The sequence below is a fragment of the Microtus oregoni genome, unplaced genomic scaffold (assembly GCF_018167655.1).
Source record: "Microtus oregoni isolate MIOR12 unplaced genomic scaffold, Mior012 000006F_ref0000085, whole genome shotgun sequence".
Taxonomy (NCBI): Eukaryota; Metazoa; Chordata; class Mammalia; order Rodentia; family Cricetidae; genus Microtus; species Microtus oregoni.
The window spans coordinates 44944550-44957417 of record NW_024543065.1 but is presented as its reverse complement, the minus strand read 5'-3'; the positions used below and the strand labels follow the sequence as shown (position 1 = coordinate 44957417).

The 12868-nt window shown below is 45.7% G+C and overlaps 1 pseudogene; it reads left to right on the top strand.

Annotated features, from left to right (window-relative positions):
• Nucleotides 1–2288: 2288 nt before the first annotated feature.
• Nucleotides 2289–11665, top strand: LOC121449855 (annotated as a pseudogene).
• The last annotated feature ends 1203 nt before the right edge of the window (nt 11666–12868 follow it).

The window sequence follows — 12868 nt, the reverse complement described above, 5'->3', positions numbered from 1 at the left end:
CCTTGGTTCCCTCAGAAGTCAGAAGAGGGCAATGGATCCCCTGGAACTGGAGTTACAAACAGTTATGGGCCACCATGCGGGTGCTGAGAATCACACCAGGGCCCTCTGCAAGACCACCAAGTGCTCCTAACCAGTGCATCAGCTCTCCAGCTCCCTGTACATTGGGTTAGTGCTAGTTAACAGACAGTCTTCAGGTTCAGCACTTGAGATGAAACAGTGCCCAAGGATCTCTTGTACTCCCTCACATACCTGGAAAAGTCCCTAGAAATGGACTCAATGGTTTCATTCATTGAAGTCTTTATAACCTTTCCTACTATCTGTATGGAACTCTCTAGGTGATATCCTCTTATCTCCGGATTCTGAATTTCTTGCAGAGTTTTCTATACTCTATGAATTTTGCTATGACCATATTTTATAGTATGTATATCAGATTTTTCTGTAAAGGCCCATGCCATGGTGACCAGCTCCACTTTATGTTTCAGAGTAGAATAGTCTAGAATCTACTTTTCCTTTCCTTCCTTTTTTATATTTTGTTTTTTGTTTTTCAAGACAGGGTGTCTGTGTGTAGCTTTGGAGTCTGTCCTGAAACTAGCTCTGTAGACCAGGTTGGCCTCGAACTCACTGAGATCTGCCTGCCTCTGCCTCCCAAATGCAGGGATTAAAGGCATACACCACCACTGCCTGACTAGAATCTACTTTTCTAGTATGTTTCAAGACAATGATTTAATCTATTGTTGTTATATTTTGCGTTTTGGAGACAGAATTTCTCTGTGTAGCCCTATCTGTTGTGGAGCTTACTGGATAGACCAGACTGGCCTCAGACTCATAGGGATTCTTGCCTCTGCTTCCTGAGTGCTAGCATTAAGGGCATGCACCACCACCACCCAGTAATCACTATCATCATCATCATCATCATCATCATTAATTATGGTTTTTGAGACAAGGTCTTCCTATATAGCCCTGACTAGCCTAGGAATCACTATGTAGATCAGGCTATCCTCACAAAGATTGCTTGCCTCTGCCTCCCTTGAGTGCTGGGATTAAAAACCTGGGCCACCACACCCAGCTTAATGATTTATCGCCTATGCCTGATTTAAGAAGGTGGGGGGCTTCCCACTCTTTGTTCCAGTGCTTTGCTCTGCCAATTACACCTCATCACCACACTTCCTCATAACAGCAAGGAGGCAGGATAGAAAATGAAGACCATTACAGAAAGGACAAAATGGTTAGACCTTTCTCTACCATAGCACACAGTCAGTAGCAATATCGGGGCCCACCCTTTCTAGAATCTACACTCACAGTTTCGGAATGTTCCAGAATGATAGGAACCTTTCATTATCTCTTGTCTTCTGGAGTCCCCTTGAACCTATGAAGTTTGATCATCACTTCGTACAGAGATGAGAATCAGGAGGATCAGAGAAGTGATAGTGGAGTCTGAGGTAGCGGAATAACATACAAGGAAGGTTTAGCATCTCTTCCACCACAGCACGGTAGCATGATGCCCACCTGCGGGGAGTGGGTTGTGAATTCAGAAAGAGTGGGATACTGAATACAGAAGAGGAAAGGATACGGAGGACCGTGTATGAGTATCTGCCATAATGAACACATCCTAGGCCCATGAAAAAAGACAGGAATACAGGTGGAGGGGAAAGAAGGGCACACTTCGGAATCGCGGAGACCTCTTTCGAGAATTCAGAATGTTTTCGCATTTTTACACATCAGATATGGCATTGTCACCATTAGCTTTTAAGCTGAGCATCCCCGTGCGAAGGGAAACTTGGGAATGCATATCGGATTCAGACCCAGGAATCCACCCTTGATGGAAACACCAGCGCATCTGTAACCACCACAGTGTCTGCAGGAGTGCCTTTAACTCCTTACATACCGCTTCTATAGCTTCTGCCTCTTTGGCTATGTCCTTCTCTTCGAGGTACATATTATTTGAACTACATTACCCAGAAGAGACAGCGCAGAGGGGCTCAGCCAATGAAAACAGGCACTTCCGCGGGCTTTAACAAAAAGAAAAGACAAGACAAAAAAAAAGGATTGGGACACAGTGGTTGTTGCCAAGTGATTGTTTTCTTGGATGCTCGTGTCAGGTCAGTGGAAAGCTGTTGTTTTGTTTTGTTTTGTTTTGTTTTGTTTTGTTTTGTTTTGTTTTAAAACCTTGTTGCCCAGGACTGGAAGACTCGAGAGGAGCGAGGCTTTGTTTGGTGCTTTTGCGACCAGACAGGTTTGAAGTCTGCGAGGACCCCGTGTGACAGGTTGCAGGCCTGGGTAGCACAACCATGTCTATGGACCCAGCTGTTCAACCAAGTCAGACTGCTGTGTCTGGACAGGGAGCCAAGGAACAGGTGCGTGCCACGTGACCGTATCGTGTGCGTGTGTGCCTGTGTGTGCGCTCTCTCTCTCTCTCTCTCTCTCTCTCTCTCTCTCTCTCTCTCTCTCTCTCTCCTTCTCCTCCTCCTCCTCCTCCTCCTCCTTCTCTTCCTCCTCCTCCTCCTCCGCTCCCTCCCTCCCTCCCTCTCTCTCTGTCCCCACTTCCCCACCTCAATCCCCCTGCCCCGTCCTAGCGTTCAATAAAAGCTTGGCTGTCTAAAATTTCTCCATGGCATGGTGTTTTCAGACACGTCCACTAACGAACCTGGGAAGATTCGTGAGTGTAGCACAGGCTGGCCTCAAACTCATAATCCTCCTGTTGCAGCCTCCCAGACGCTGAGATTACAGACATGTGCCCCCATGGTCTGTTACTTGAACTATCAATTTACCTACCTTCCCTTCCTTCTTTACTTCCCGTTTTCTCTTTTTGTTTGAAGCAGGGTCTCGCTGTGTAGCCCCAGCTCTTCTGGGAGTTGTTATCTGAATCAGGCTGGCCTTGAACTCGAAGAAGTTTGCTCAGCTCTGACACGGGCCACCACACCTGTGTGTGAGTGGGAGGGGTGGGGTCCAGACATGCTATCGTACACACGTAGAGCACATAGAACAAGTTCCGTTGGTGTGTTTCTCTCCGTCTGCCTTCACGCGGGATCTGGGAATTGAGCTCAGATCGTCTGGTTTCTGCAGCTCTTTAACCCACCAGCCATCTTACCGACCCAGGCCTGGATTAACTTTATAGGTCTCAGATCTCACATTTTCCCTCCCCAAGGAAAAAATCCCCATAGACTGCGTCCAGTTTCCCCTTGGGCTTCGCCTAGGTTCTCCTGTCCCACATTGCCTAGTCTGGGTCATCACTGCCTGGGATATTTGCCGGCTTCACTGTCTGCCACTGCTGTTTTCCTTACCCACACTCAGCTTTGGGCAGAGAAAGAAAAGCTGAAGGTTTATTGTTAGCTTGTGGACCTGAGACTGTAACCCAGGATCTTCAAGCCCTCTGTATTGAACCTCATCCCCAGCCCTTTGCTGGTGGCTGGTACTCTACAGCTGAGCCACAGGCAGCTCCAAGAATGGAGTCCTGTGATCTTATGTGGTATTGGCTGGTGTCTGCAGGACTGGACACATCCCTAGAGTATCAGCGTTCTAGATTGTGATTGAGACATGGCTATTGGTGGGATACGTATGGCTCAGCAGGCCTTCGTGGACACTCCCTGTGGAGAAAAGGAAGGTCAGTCATGCAGTTGGCATGGGTACCCTATCTGTGCCTCACCTCTTTAGCCTTATGCAGAGGGATGGTCCCCTGTTTCTGTGGAAGGACCTTCAGCAGAGTTCCCTCCTTGGGGTGCACACCAGGCAGGTAGCTGAAGCCCAGAGCCTGATTTCTCAGGTTCAGCCCCTGTATTTATTCACTCTGAACTTGACAGTGTTTGGTCAAGATTCACACATAAATGGACAATTAAAACAACATGGAAATAACATTATTATGAGCACTTAACAATTTCTTGAAAACATATTCTGCACTTGATTAAAGCCTAGTGTGTCAAGTATCACAATCTTTGTCTGTTTCCTTGCTTGTTTTTCTGTGTATGGGTGTTTTGCCTGCATGTATGTCTGTGCACCACATGTGTGCTCGGTGCCTACAGAGGCCAGAAGGTGGTATTGGATTCCCTGGGATTGCTGCTACAATTTGAGCTACCACGTGAACACTAGGAATCAAGCCTAGGTCTTCTGGAAGAACAACCAGTGTTCTTTTTTGTTTGTTTGTTTGTTTTGGCTTTTTTGTTGTTGTTCTTCAAAACAAGGTTTCTCTGTGTATCTTTGACTGTCCTGGAACTAGCTCTTGTAGACCAGGCTGGCCTCGAAATCACAGAGATCTGCCTGTCACTGCCTCCCAAGTGCTAGGATTAAAGGTGTGCACCACCACCACCCAGCGCAACTAGTGTTCTTAATAGCTGCACCATATCTCTGGCCCCAAATATCACATCCTTAAATAAGTGTATAGAAAACAAAAGCATGTTTTATAAAAGCATGCCCACATATTTGCTTTTGAGGTAAAAATCCTCAGTTCTCTGAGAATTTCTTTCACTGTCTTTTGATCATATTCATCCCCTCCTCTAGGTCCTCCCAGCTGCACCCCACTTCCCTATCCAAACCGTTGAGTCCAGTATATATATATATATACTCTTGGATGTATGGCTGCCTACCAGAGCTTGGTTGCTTTACCAAGAACTATAATCTTAAAGAAAACAGACTTTTGCTCTCCCAGCAACCATCAGTTGTCAATAGCTCTTTTGTTAGGAGTGGACTTTGTATCTACTGTCCCTCCCCATAGTCTGGCTTGACCACGCCCAGCTCTTATGTTTGCTGTCACAATTGTCATGAGTTCATATGCAGCTGCCTTGCCGTGTCTAGGAAACACCGTTTCCTCGTTGTTCTCCAATACCTCTGACTCTTACATTCTTTCTACCATTCTCCCTTTCCCAGTGATTCCTGAGCCACGGGAATAGGGCTTAGCGCAGGGCTTGGCCTTCCAAAATTCCTTATTCTTTGCATCTTCGCTAGTTGTAGGCCATCCTGTTGATTGCCATTTTCTGCAAATAGAAGCTTCGATGATGAGGGTTGAGAGATGATTGATCTATGGAGGCATTGAGAGTCCGTCTAATACCATGTCCGTGTAGCAGACACAGAGACTTGTGGCCCCAGAGTGGTGTCAGCGTTGGGGTTCATCTTGTGAGGCAAGACGTAAGTTCGGTAAGAAAGTTGTTGATTAGTAAATCCTTGTTCTTGCTATTTTGTTCACAATATCCAGAAATAGAAACAGCCTAGATGCTCCTCAACTGATACTTGATAATGAAAATGTGGTACATTTACACAATGGAATATTATTCTACTGTTAAGAAAAACAAAATTATGGAATTCACAGGTAAACAGATGGAGTTGGAAACCGTCATTTGGAATGAGGTAACCCATGTCCAGAAATAGAAATGTGATATTTTTTTCTTCATTTGTGGATGTTAACTTTGAACCAGATGTGTATGTTACATTTGGAGTACCCAGAGTGATCAGAAAATTGACAGGTGGGGGGTTTTCAAGGGAGGAGAGATAGGATGTAGTAGTATAAAGGGAAACATGGGACCATAAAGGTTAAATTGAGGTGGGGTGGGAGGTAAGGGTAAAGAGGAGACTGAGGGGAAGAAAAACATCACTAAAGACTTTTTGAGAAATCATATGGGAGCTAGGTGTGGTGGCTCATGCCTGTAAGTCCAGCACTTGGAAGGCAGAGGCAGGTGAATTTCTGTAGGATCAAAGTCAGCCTGCTCTACATAGTGAGTTCCAGAATAGCCAGGGCTATGTAGAGAGTCTCTGTCTCAAAAACATGAACAAGCAAGCAAGCAAACAAACAAAAACTCATATAGAAACCCACTATCATAGAAGCTTACACACACACGCAATGACTCTATAATGGGGTATGCTTGCTTTCTTGCTGTAATAAAGACCATGATAGAAACAAACCCTGGAGGAAAGGCTTTAGTTGGCTGTCTTGGAATCTGTGTTGCTGTGACAAGACACCACAACCAGAGAAGCTTGGGAGGAGAGGGTTTATGTAGTTTACACTTCCACAACACTGTTCATCATCAAAGGAACGGAAGTCAGGACAGGAACTCCCACAGGGCAGGGAGGCAGGAGCTGAAACAGAAGTCATGAAGGGCTGCTGCTTATTGGCTTACTCCTCATAATTTGCTCAGCTTGCCTTTTTATATATATAGAACCCAGGGTACCACACACTATGGGCTGGACCCTCCCCTATCGATCACTAATTAAGAAAATGCCCTACAGTCAATATTATGCAGGCATTTTCTCAACTGCGTTGCCCTTCCTTCAGATAACTCTAGCTTGTGTCAAGTTGCCATAAAACTAGCCAACCCATTGGCTTATACTTCCACTGCATAGTTCATCATTGAGGGAGTCAGGCAGAACTCAAGGCAGGAACTGGAACAGAAACCACAGAGAAACGTTGCTTTCTGGCTGGCTCCCCATGGCATGCTCAGCTTGCTTCTTACATTACTGAGGACCACCTGTACAGGGGTGGCAATGTCCACAGTGGGCTGAGTCCTCCCACACCAATCATTAATCAAGGAAATCCCTCATACAAATGCCCACAGAACAATCTGATGACAATTCCTCAGTTGAGAGTCCCTGTTCCTAAATATGGCTAAGTTTGTCTTAAGCTGACAGAAACTAACCAGCATAATGAGAAATAGTGCACCCACGCCAGACTAGACACCACAGACTACCAAGTAAAAAGCCTAGTGCCAAACATGGTCACCACTTTTGGAGTTGCTGGCCAATGAGGTACCATAGGCCACCAAACATTACAGGCTATTGTCAGTGCTCCTGGCTGCCTGCCAGAACTTGACAGTAAGACCCTAGTGCTGAGAACACATCACACTTGAGTCATAAGCCATGGCGTCACACTCACCGGGAAGCTTCATCCGTACAGGATACCTTCGATAGTGCAGGAAGTCCCATGCGTGCCACCAGAGGAGAAAGGTAAGCTCCAACCTTAACCAGCTGTGAACCCTGGAACTGTAATAGTAGGTGAGCCTGGCGGTGCCTACCTATTTGGTTTCTTTTTTCCTTTCTTTTCTTTTCTTTTTTTTTTTTTTTTTTTTTTTTTTTGGTTTTTCGAGACAGGGTTTTTCTGTGGTTTTGGAGCCTGTCCTGGAACTAGCTCTTGTAGACCAGGCTGGTCTCGAACTCACAGAGATCCGCCTGCCTCTGCCTCCCAAGTGCTAAAAGTCTCGCCTACAGTATTATACATCCAGGAAGGGACTGCACAGAGTACTTGACATGTAGGACAGAGTGCAGTACAATAGTACTGATGTCAGACTAGAGAGATGCCTCAGTGATTAAGTGCACTGGCTGCTCTTTCAGCTTCTGCGTTCAATTCCCAGCAACCTCATGATGGCTCGCCAACATCTGTGATGAGATCAGGTGCCCTCTTCTGGCTTTCAGGCATACATGCAGCCAGAACACTGTATACATAATAAATAAACAAATTTTAAAAAGGGCAGTATTGCTGTCAAGAAATGGATGTCATGCTCATTCCCGTTTTCCAGAAGACAGCACCGAGGAGTTGATCCAAGGGCACACAGAAAATAAGAGACCTCATTGAGGTCTGAAGCTCAACATAGATAAACCTGACTGAGGTATGAGGGGGGCTTGGGTGATCCTTCAGGATGCCAACATAATTGCATTTTACTCAAACCTTTACCCACAGGTTCCAGTAAGTACAAAGGCATCGACTAACTCTGAAGAGGTAAGTGGAGGGTGCCACAGGAACTCACACTCGTCAATTCCCTGATAAGTGATGTCTGGGAAGATAGTGGAACTCTTTACTTGCTATTCGCCTATCCTATATCTGAATTCCATGGAAGATGATTATAGAATATAAGATTTCAGCGCTGGAGAGAGAGTTCAGTGGTTGAGAGCACTGGCTATTCTTCCAGAGAACCTGGGTTTAATTCTTAGCACCCACATGGTGGCTCACAACTATCCGGTGTGAAACCTGATATCTTCACACAGACATACATGCAAGTGAAACACCAATGCACATAAAATAAAAGCAAATAAATAAAAAATAAGGTCTCTGAGACCAGAGCAGGAATTATATGGATAGGCTGCTTTTATAGAAACCACTCCCTTAAGAGTCAGTGGTATTCAAGTTCCAGCGGTGGATTTTAGGAAATGCCTGGAAGTGAGATGAACTAGGAATGCTCAGAAGCCCTGGGTGTGCCGGAGATCTGCTGGATGTGGTGGAAGGCAGCGGTTGGGAGTGGCACAGTAGATGAGAAGCTGTGGGTTTGAACACTAAAATGAGAAAGAGAGGGACATTATGAAGAGTGATGTGCAGAATAACAGGAAGAATGAATAGATGGACTCCAAGCTCCCGTGCTAGAGCTATAGTGGAGAACAGCGCTCAGATCTGCACAAATCTGGTTAGCATAATGTAGAGGAACCTACATAAATTTTTAGAAAGGTAGAACTTCCCACGACAGATGTCAAGACTGGATGAATTTCATTTGTCTATCTGCCTCTCGTGGCTGGTGCTGAATGCAGTGGTCACTGCAACCTTGAGTAGAGACTGTCAATGGACCAAGAGCCTGGGGCCCTCTGGAGAAGGAAGCTAAGTAGGTGGGGCTGTCTTTGGGATGTCAAAAGTCCAGGGGAAGGAGACTTTTTTGTCTTAACTCATTAATCTCTGTTGTGACAGGGTTCTGTGACCTTTAGCGACATGGCTATCTACTTCTCGAAGGAGGAGTGGACACTGCTTGATGACCCTCAGAGGCGTCTGTACCACCATGTGATGATGGAGGTCTTTGTTCTCATGTCCTCATTGGGTAAGCCCCCCTCCCCCCATTCTGTAAGAGCATCCTGTCTGGCTTGGCTTCTTTCTAGAGAGAGATGTCTCCTTCCCAAACTGTTCCATGGACCATTGACTCTTTCCCCACTGTCCTGGAGTAGGAGATGCATGTGGAAGACCTGGGCTTGGTACACTTCCATCTTCTTTCTCTGAAGTACAGCAAATGGACATAGGAAGCAGCCTGGGGTGAGGAATCTTATGGTAGCTTCATAGAGTTCACACTGGTGGCCTCTCCATGACACTGTAAATATGTGGCGTTCCTATGATCCAGGTACTATTGTTCTCTGGGTGACTTGGGTCTGCTTGGGACGGGAATTGTGGCACTGATATACACACTATTTGGTGGATTATTTTGCACGATCTCTCCAGGGGTCTTTGTCATTAGTTTTCTTTCCTGTGGTTTACCATGAGTTACATCACTCTGACTTGGTATGTCATTCCCCTATCCTGCTCTTCACTTTAGGACTCATACCTTCTGGAGCCCGTGACATCCCTCGGCTGGAGTCTTCAGGAGAGTCCTTCATCCCTACACTGAGATTCCTGACTCCAAGTATGTGGACAGGCACTTCATTGCTGTTATTTCAGAGCCAGGGCTCTCTCTCACCTATGAGTCTTGTGTGTGTTTGCCTGCTCACCTGTGGCACTGTGTAACACTGGCTTTTCTGGACGGTGTTGTTAGTGTGCACAAGTCCCCTGAGCAGTCCTGGAGTACAGGTTCTTTGGGTGTTGTAGTCAATGGGCATAGCCATAGCCTTCTGCACTGAGTTAAGTATCTCTGTCTTAGAGCTTTGATTACTGTGATAAAACCATAACCGAAAGCAACTTGAGGAAGAAAGGGTTTATTTCATCTTACATTCCCCAGTAAAAGCCCTAGACTAAGCATAATTCAAGACAGGAACTCAAGGCAGAAACTGAAGCAGAGGCCATGGAGGAACACTGCTTACTGGCTTGCTCCTCAAGCTTACTCAGCCAGGATTAGCTGACCAGGAGGGTGGCACCACCCCCCTAAGAGCTGGGCTCACCTACCTCAATTTTTAATTTTTAAAAAATAACCCTTGATTATTTTATGGCGGCACTTTGACAATAGAGGTTCCCTGTTCTCAGATGACCCTAGCTTGTGCCAAGCAGGAAAAAAAAAAAACAACAACAACAACAAAAAAAAAAAAAACCAGGACAGTCCCCAACAATTGAGGCTCTGCAGAAAGCCATTTTCTGAGGAAGGAATTCAGGTCCCCAGCACCCTTCCTTGTGCTGCATGCCATTCCCGAGTTGTTGCTCACGTGCTTTCCTGGGAGAGGGACCTTCTGGTCTCATCACTGTAGTAGGGTCCTTCCCATCTCGAAATTTCTGTGGGAAACCTCAGGTGCTGATCACTTGTGCATGGTGCCACTTCAAAGTCTATCTATCCCTTATCATTACTTCTTCGTGTTTGGGTTGCTGCAAAGGAGTTGAGGTTGAAAAGATACCTTGTGAGCAGAACATTCCCATGGAAGGAGGGTTTCATGCAACCATGCTCCAACGGCAAGAGCTGAGCTGAGCTGTGCAGAGAAAGCCTTGTGCCGAGCAGAGAGCAGCAGTCCAGTTGTGAAGAGCACGAAAGGTGACCTTTCAGAGAAGGGTTTACAAAGCACAGACAAGGTGAGGGACCTCCAGACTCCCTCTGGGCCTCTTGGGCATCGTGTGACTCACAGAAGTGCGTAGCCACCCGGGAGCACTGAGAGAAAAAAGGTCATTCTCAGTAAGAAGAGGAACCTCCAATGCTGTGACTGTGGCAAATCCTTCAGTTGTAAGTCTCTGCTTCTTCAACACCGGAGGATACACACCAGAGAAAAGCCTTTTAAGTGCGGGGAATGTGAGAAATCCTTCATCCAAAAGGCTGACCTGAATCAACATGTCAAAGTTCACACTGGAGAGAAGCCTTTCAGATGCAGTGAATGTGGGAAAGAGTTCTTGCATAACCGCTCCCTTGTTGGGCATCAAAGACTTCACACTGGAGAAAGACCTTACAAATGCAGCCAGTGTGGGGAATCATACATGAACAAATCCAGCCTCATCCGGCATAATCGAGTTCATACTGGAGAAAAGCCTTGCAAGTGCAGCGAGTGTGGAAAATTGTTTAAGGAAAGATCCAGCCTAGTTTACCATGCGCGCGTGCACACTGGGGAAAGGCCTTTTGAGTGCAGCGAATGTAGGGAGCGTTTTAAAAAGAACTCACACCTCTTCAAACACCGAAAAGTTCACAGCAGAGGGAAACCTTTTAAGTGTAACGTGTGCGGGAGATCCTTTACTGTGAGGTGTAGCCTCATTAAACACCAGAGATTCCACACCGCAACAAAGCATCATGAGTGCCAGGAATGTGGTCAAGTGTTTTCCTTCAGGACTGGACTTTCTAGACACCGGAAGACTCACGCTGAATGGAAGCATTGAATGCAGTGAACAAGGGAAATCATTTTCATCATCTACTGTCCGCACACAAGAGAACGTTCGCTGGACACAAGTCAAGAATGTCTCAAAGGTGAGGAACCCTCACCCACACCTCCATCCTATTGAACTGAAGAGGCCACAGAGTTGGGATGCATCCTGAACCCACTGACTCTGGGAAAGCCTTGAGCAGATGTCTGCTCTTATTAGTGATAGCCACACAACCCAGATAGGTCTGTGAATGCAGACAAAAGTCTCCGGCCAGCCTTGTTCAGCCTTAGGAGTGAGCCAGAGTCTGAAGAGAAGTCCTGAGTGTGTGAGGGAGCCATTCAATGAACGTTACTCAACAATAAGAACATTGGGACAATATGAAAATTATTGCCATCTTCCTATTCCCAAGAAATTGATGCTTTCTAGGAAACTTAGCAAGAAGAAGAAGCCCTGTGGTTTTTGTTGTTGTTGTGCGTGTTTATTGTTTTTTTGTTTCGCTTTATTTTGTTTTGTTTTTTAATTTGTTGAGACAGAATTTCTCTTTGTAGCTCTGGCTGTCCTGGAACTCGTAGTGTAGACCAGGCTGGCCTCAAACTCAGAGATCAGCCTGCCTCCGCCTCCCAAGTGCTGGGATTAGAGGTGCATGCACCACCACCGCCAGGCCACGCCCTGTGTTCTTGACTGCACCGGTGTGGAGTTTCAATGTTACTGAGTTTGAATGGAGGAGGAACAGTGGTTAATGTTTAAATAAGACATGGTTTTTGTTGTTATTGTTGTTTGTTTGCTTTTTTCTCACTGAATGCTGCAGTTCCTGGAATAAATGATTGTTTTCTTTTTTTTTAATATATTTATTTATTATGTATACAACATTCCTTCCATGTATGTATGCATGCCAGAAGAGGGCACCAGATCTCATTATAGATGGCTAAATAGCTGTGAGCCACCATGTGGTTGCTGGGAATTGAACTCAGAACCTCTGGAAGAGGAGTCAGTGCTCTTAACCTCTGAGCCATCTCTCCAGCCCCAATGATTGTTTTCTGTATAGTCTTCATAACTGTCATGTCCGCATGGGTCACTAGTTTTGTTGGGGACCTTATGCTCTTATGTAGACGTGCAACCCACATGCTTTAGGTATTTGTTGTTTTCTCAGGTGTATTTTGTCTGCATGTCTTTATGTACACCGAATGCATGCCTGCTGCCTGTGAAGGCTCAAAGATGGTATTGGATTGCCTGGAACTGGTTACGGATGGTTATGAACCTGTGTGTGTCCTGGAAATGGAACCCAGGTGCTCTGCAACAGCAGCGTGAGGCCTTAAATATGGAGCCCTCTCTCCAGCCCAAGGTTTAAGTTTTGAAGAAGTTACCAGACTCAGTTGTAAGTCACTGTGTGCTTCGGATTTCCTCCCGCAGTATTCCAGATTCCAGTTTGTCACATCCTCCCTGACACTTTGTGAGTTGTGAGGTGTTCGCATGAATCATTTTAATAATTATGTGGTAGTATATAATTGTAATTTTAATTTTGTGTTATCATCTTATATTATTATAAAAATGTATTTAATTTTGTGTGTTTATGTTAGAGCTCCCATGTATGTGTGTGCACCACATATGTGTCTGGTCCCCTGAAGGTCAGAGTGGCCACTTCTCTAAAGAGGTGAGATT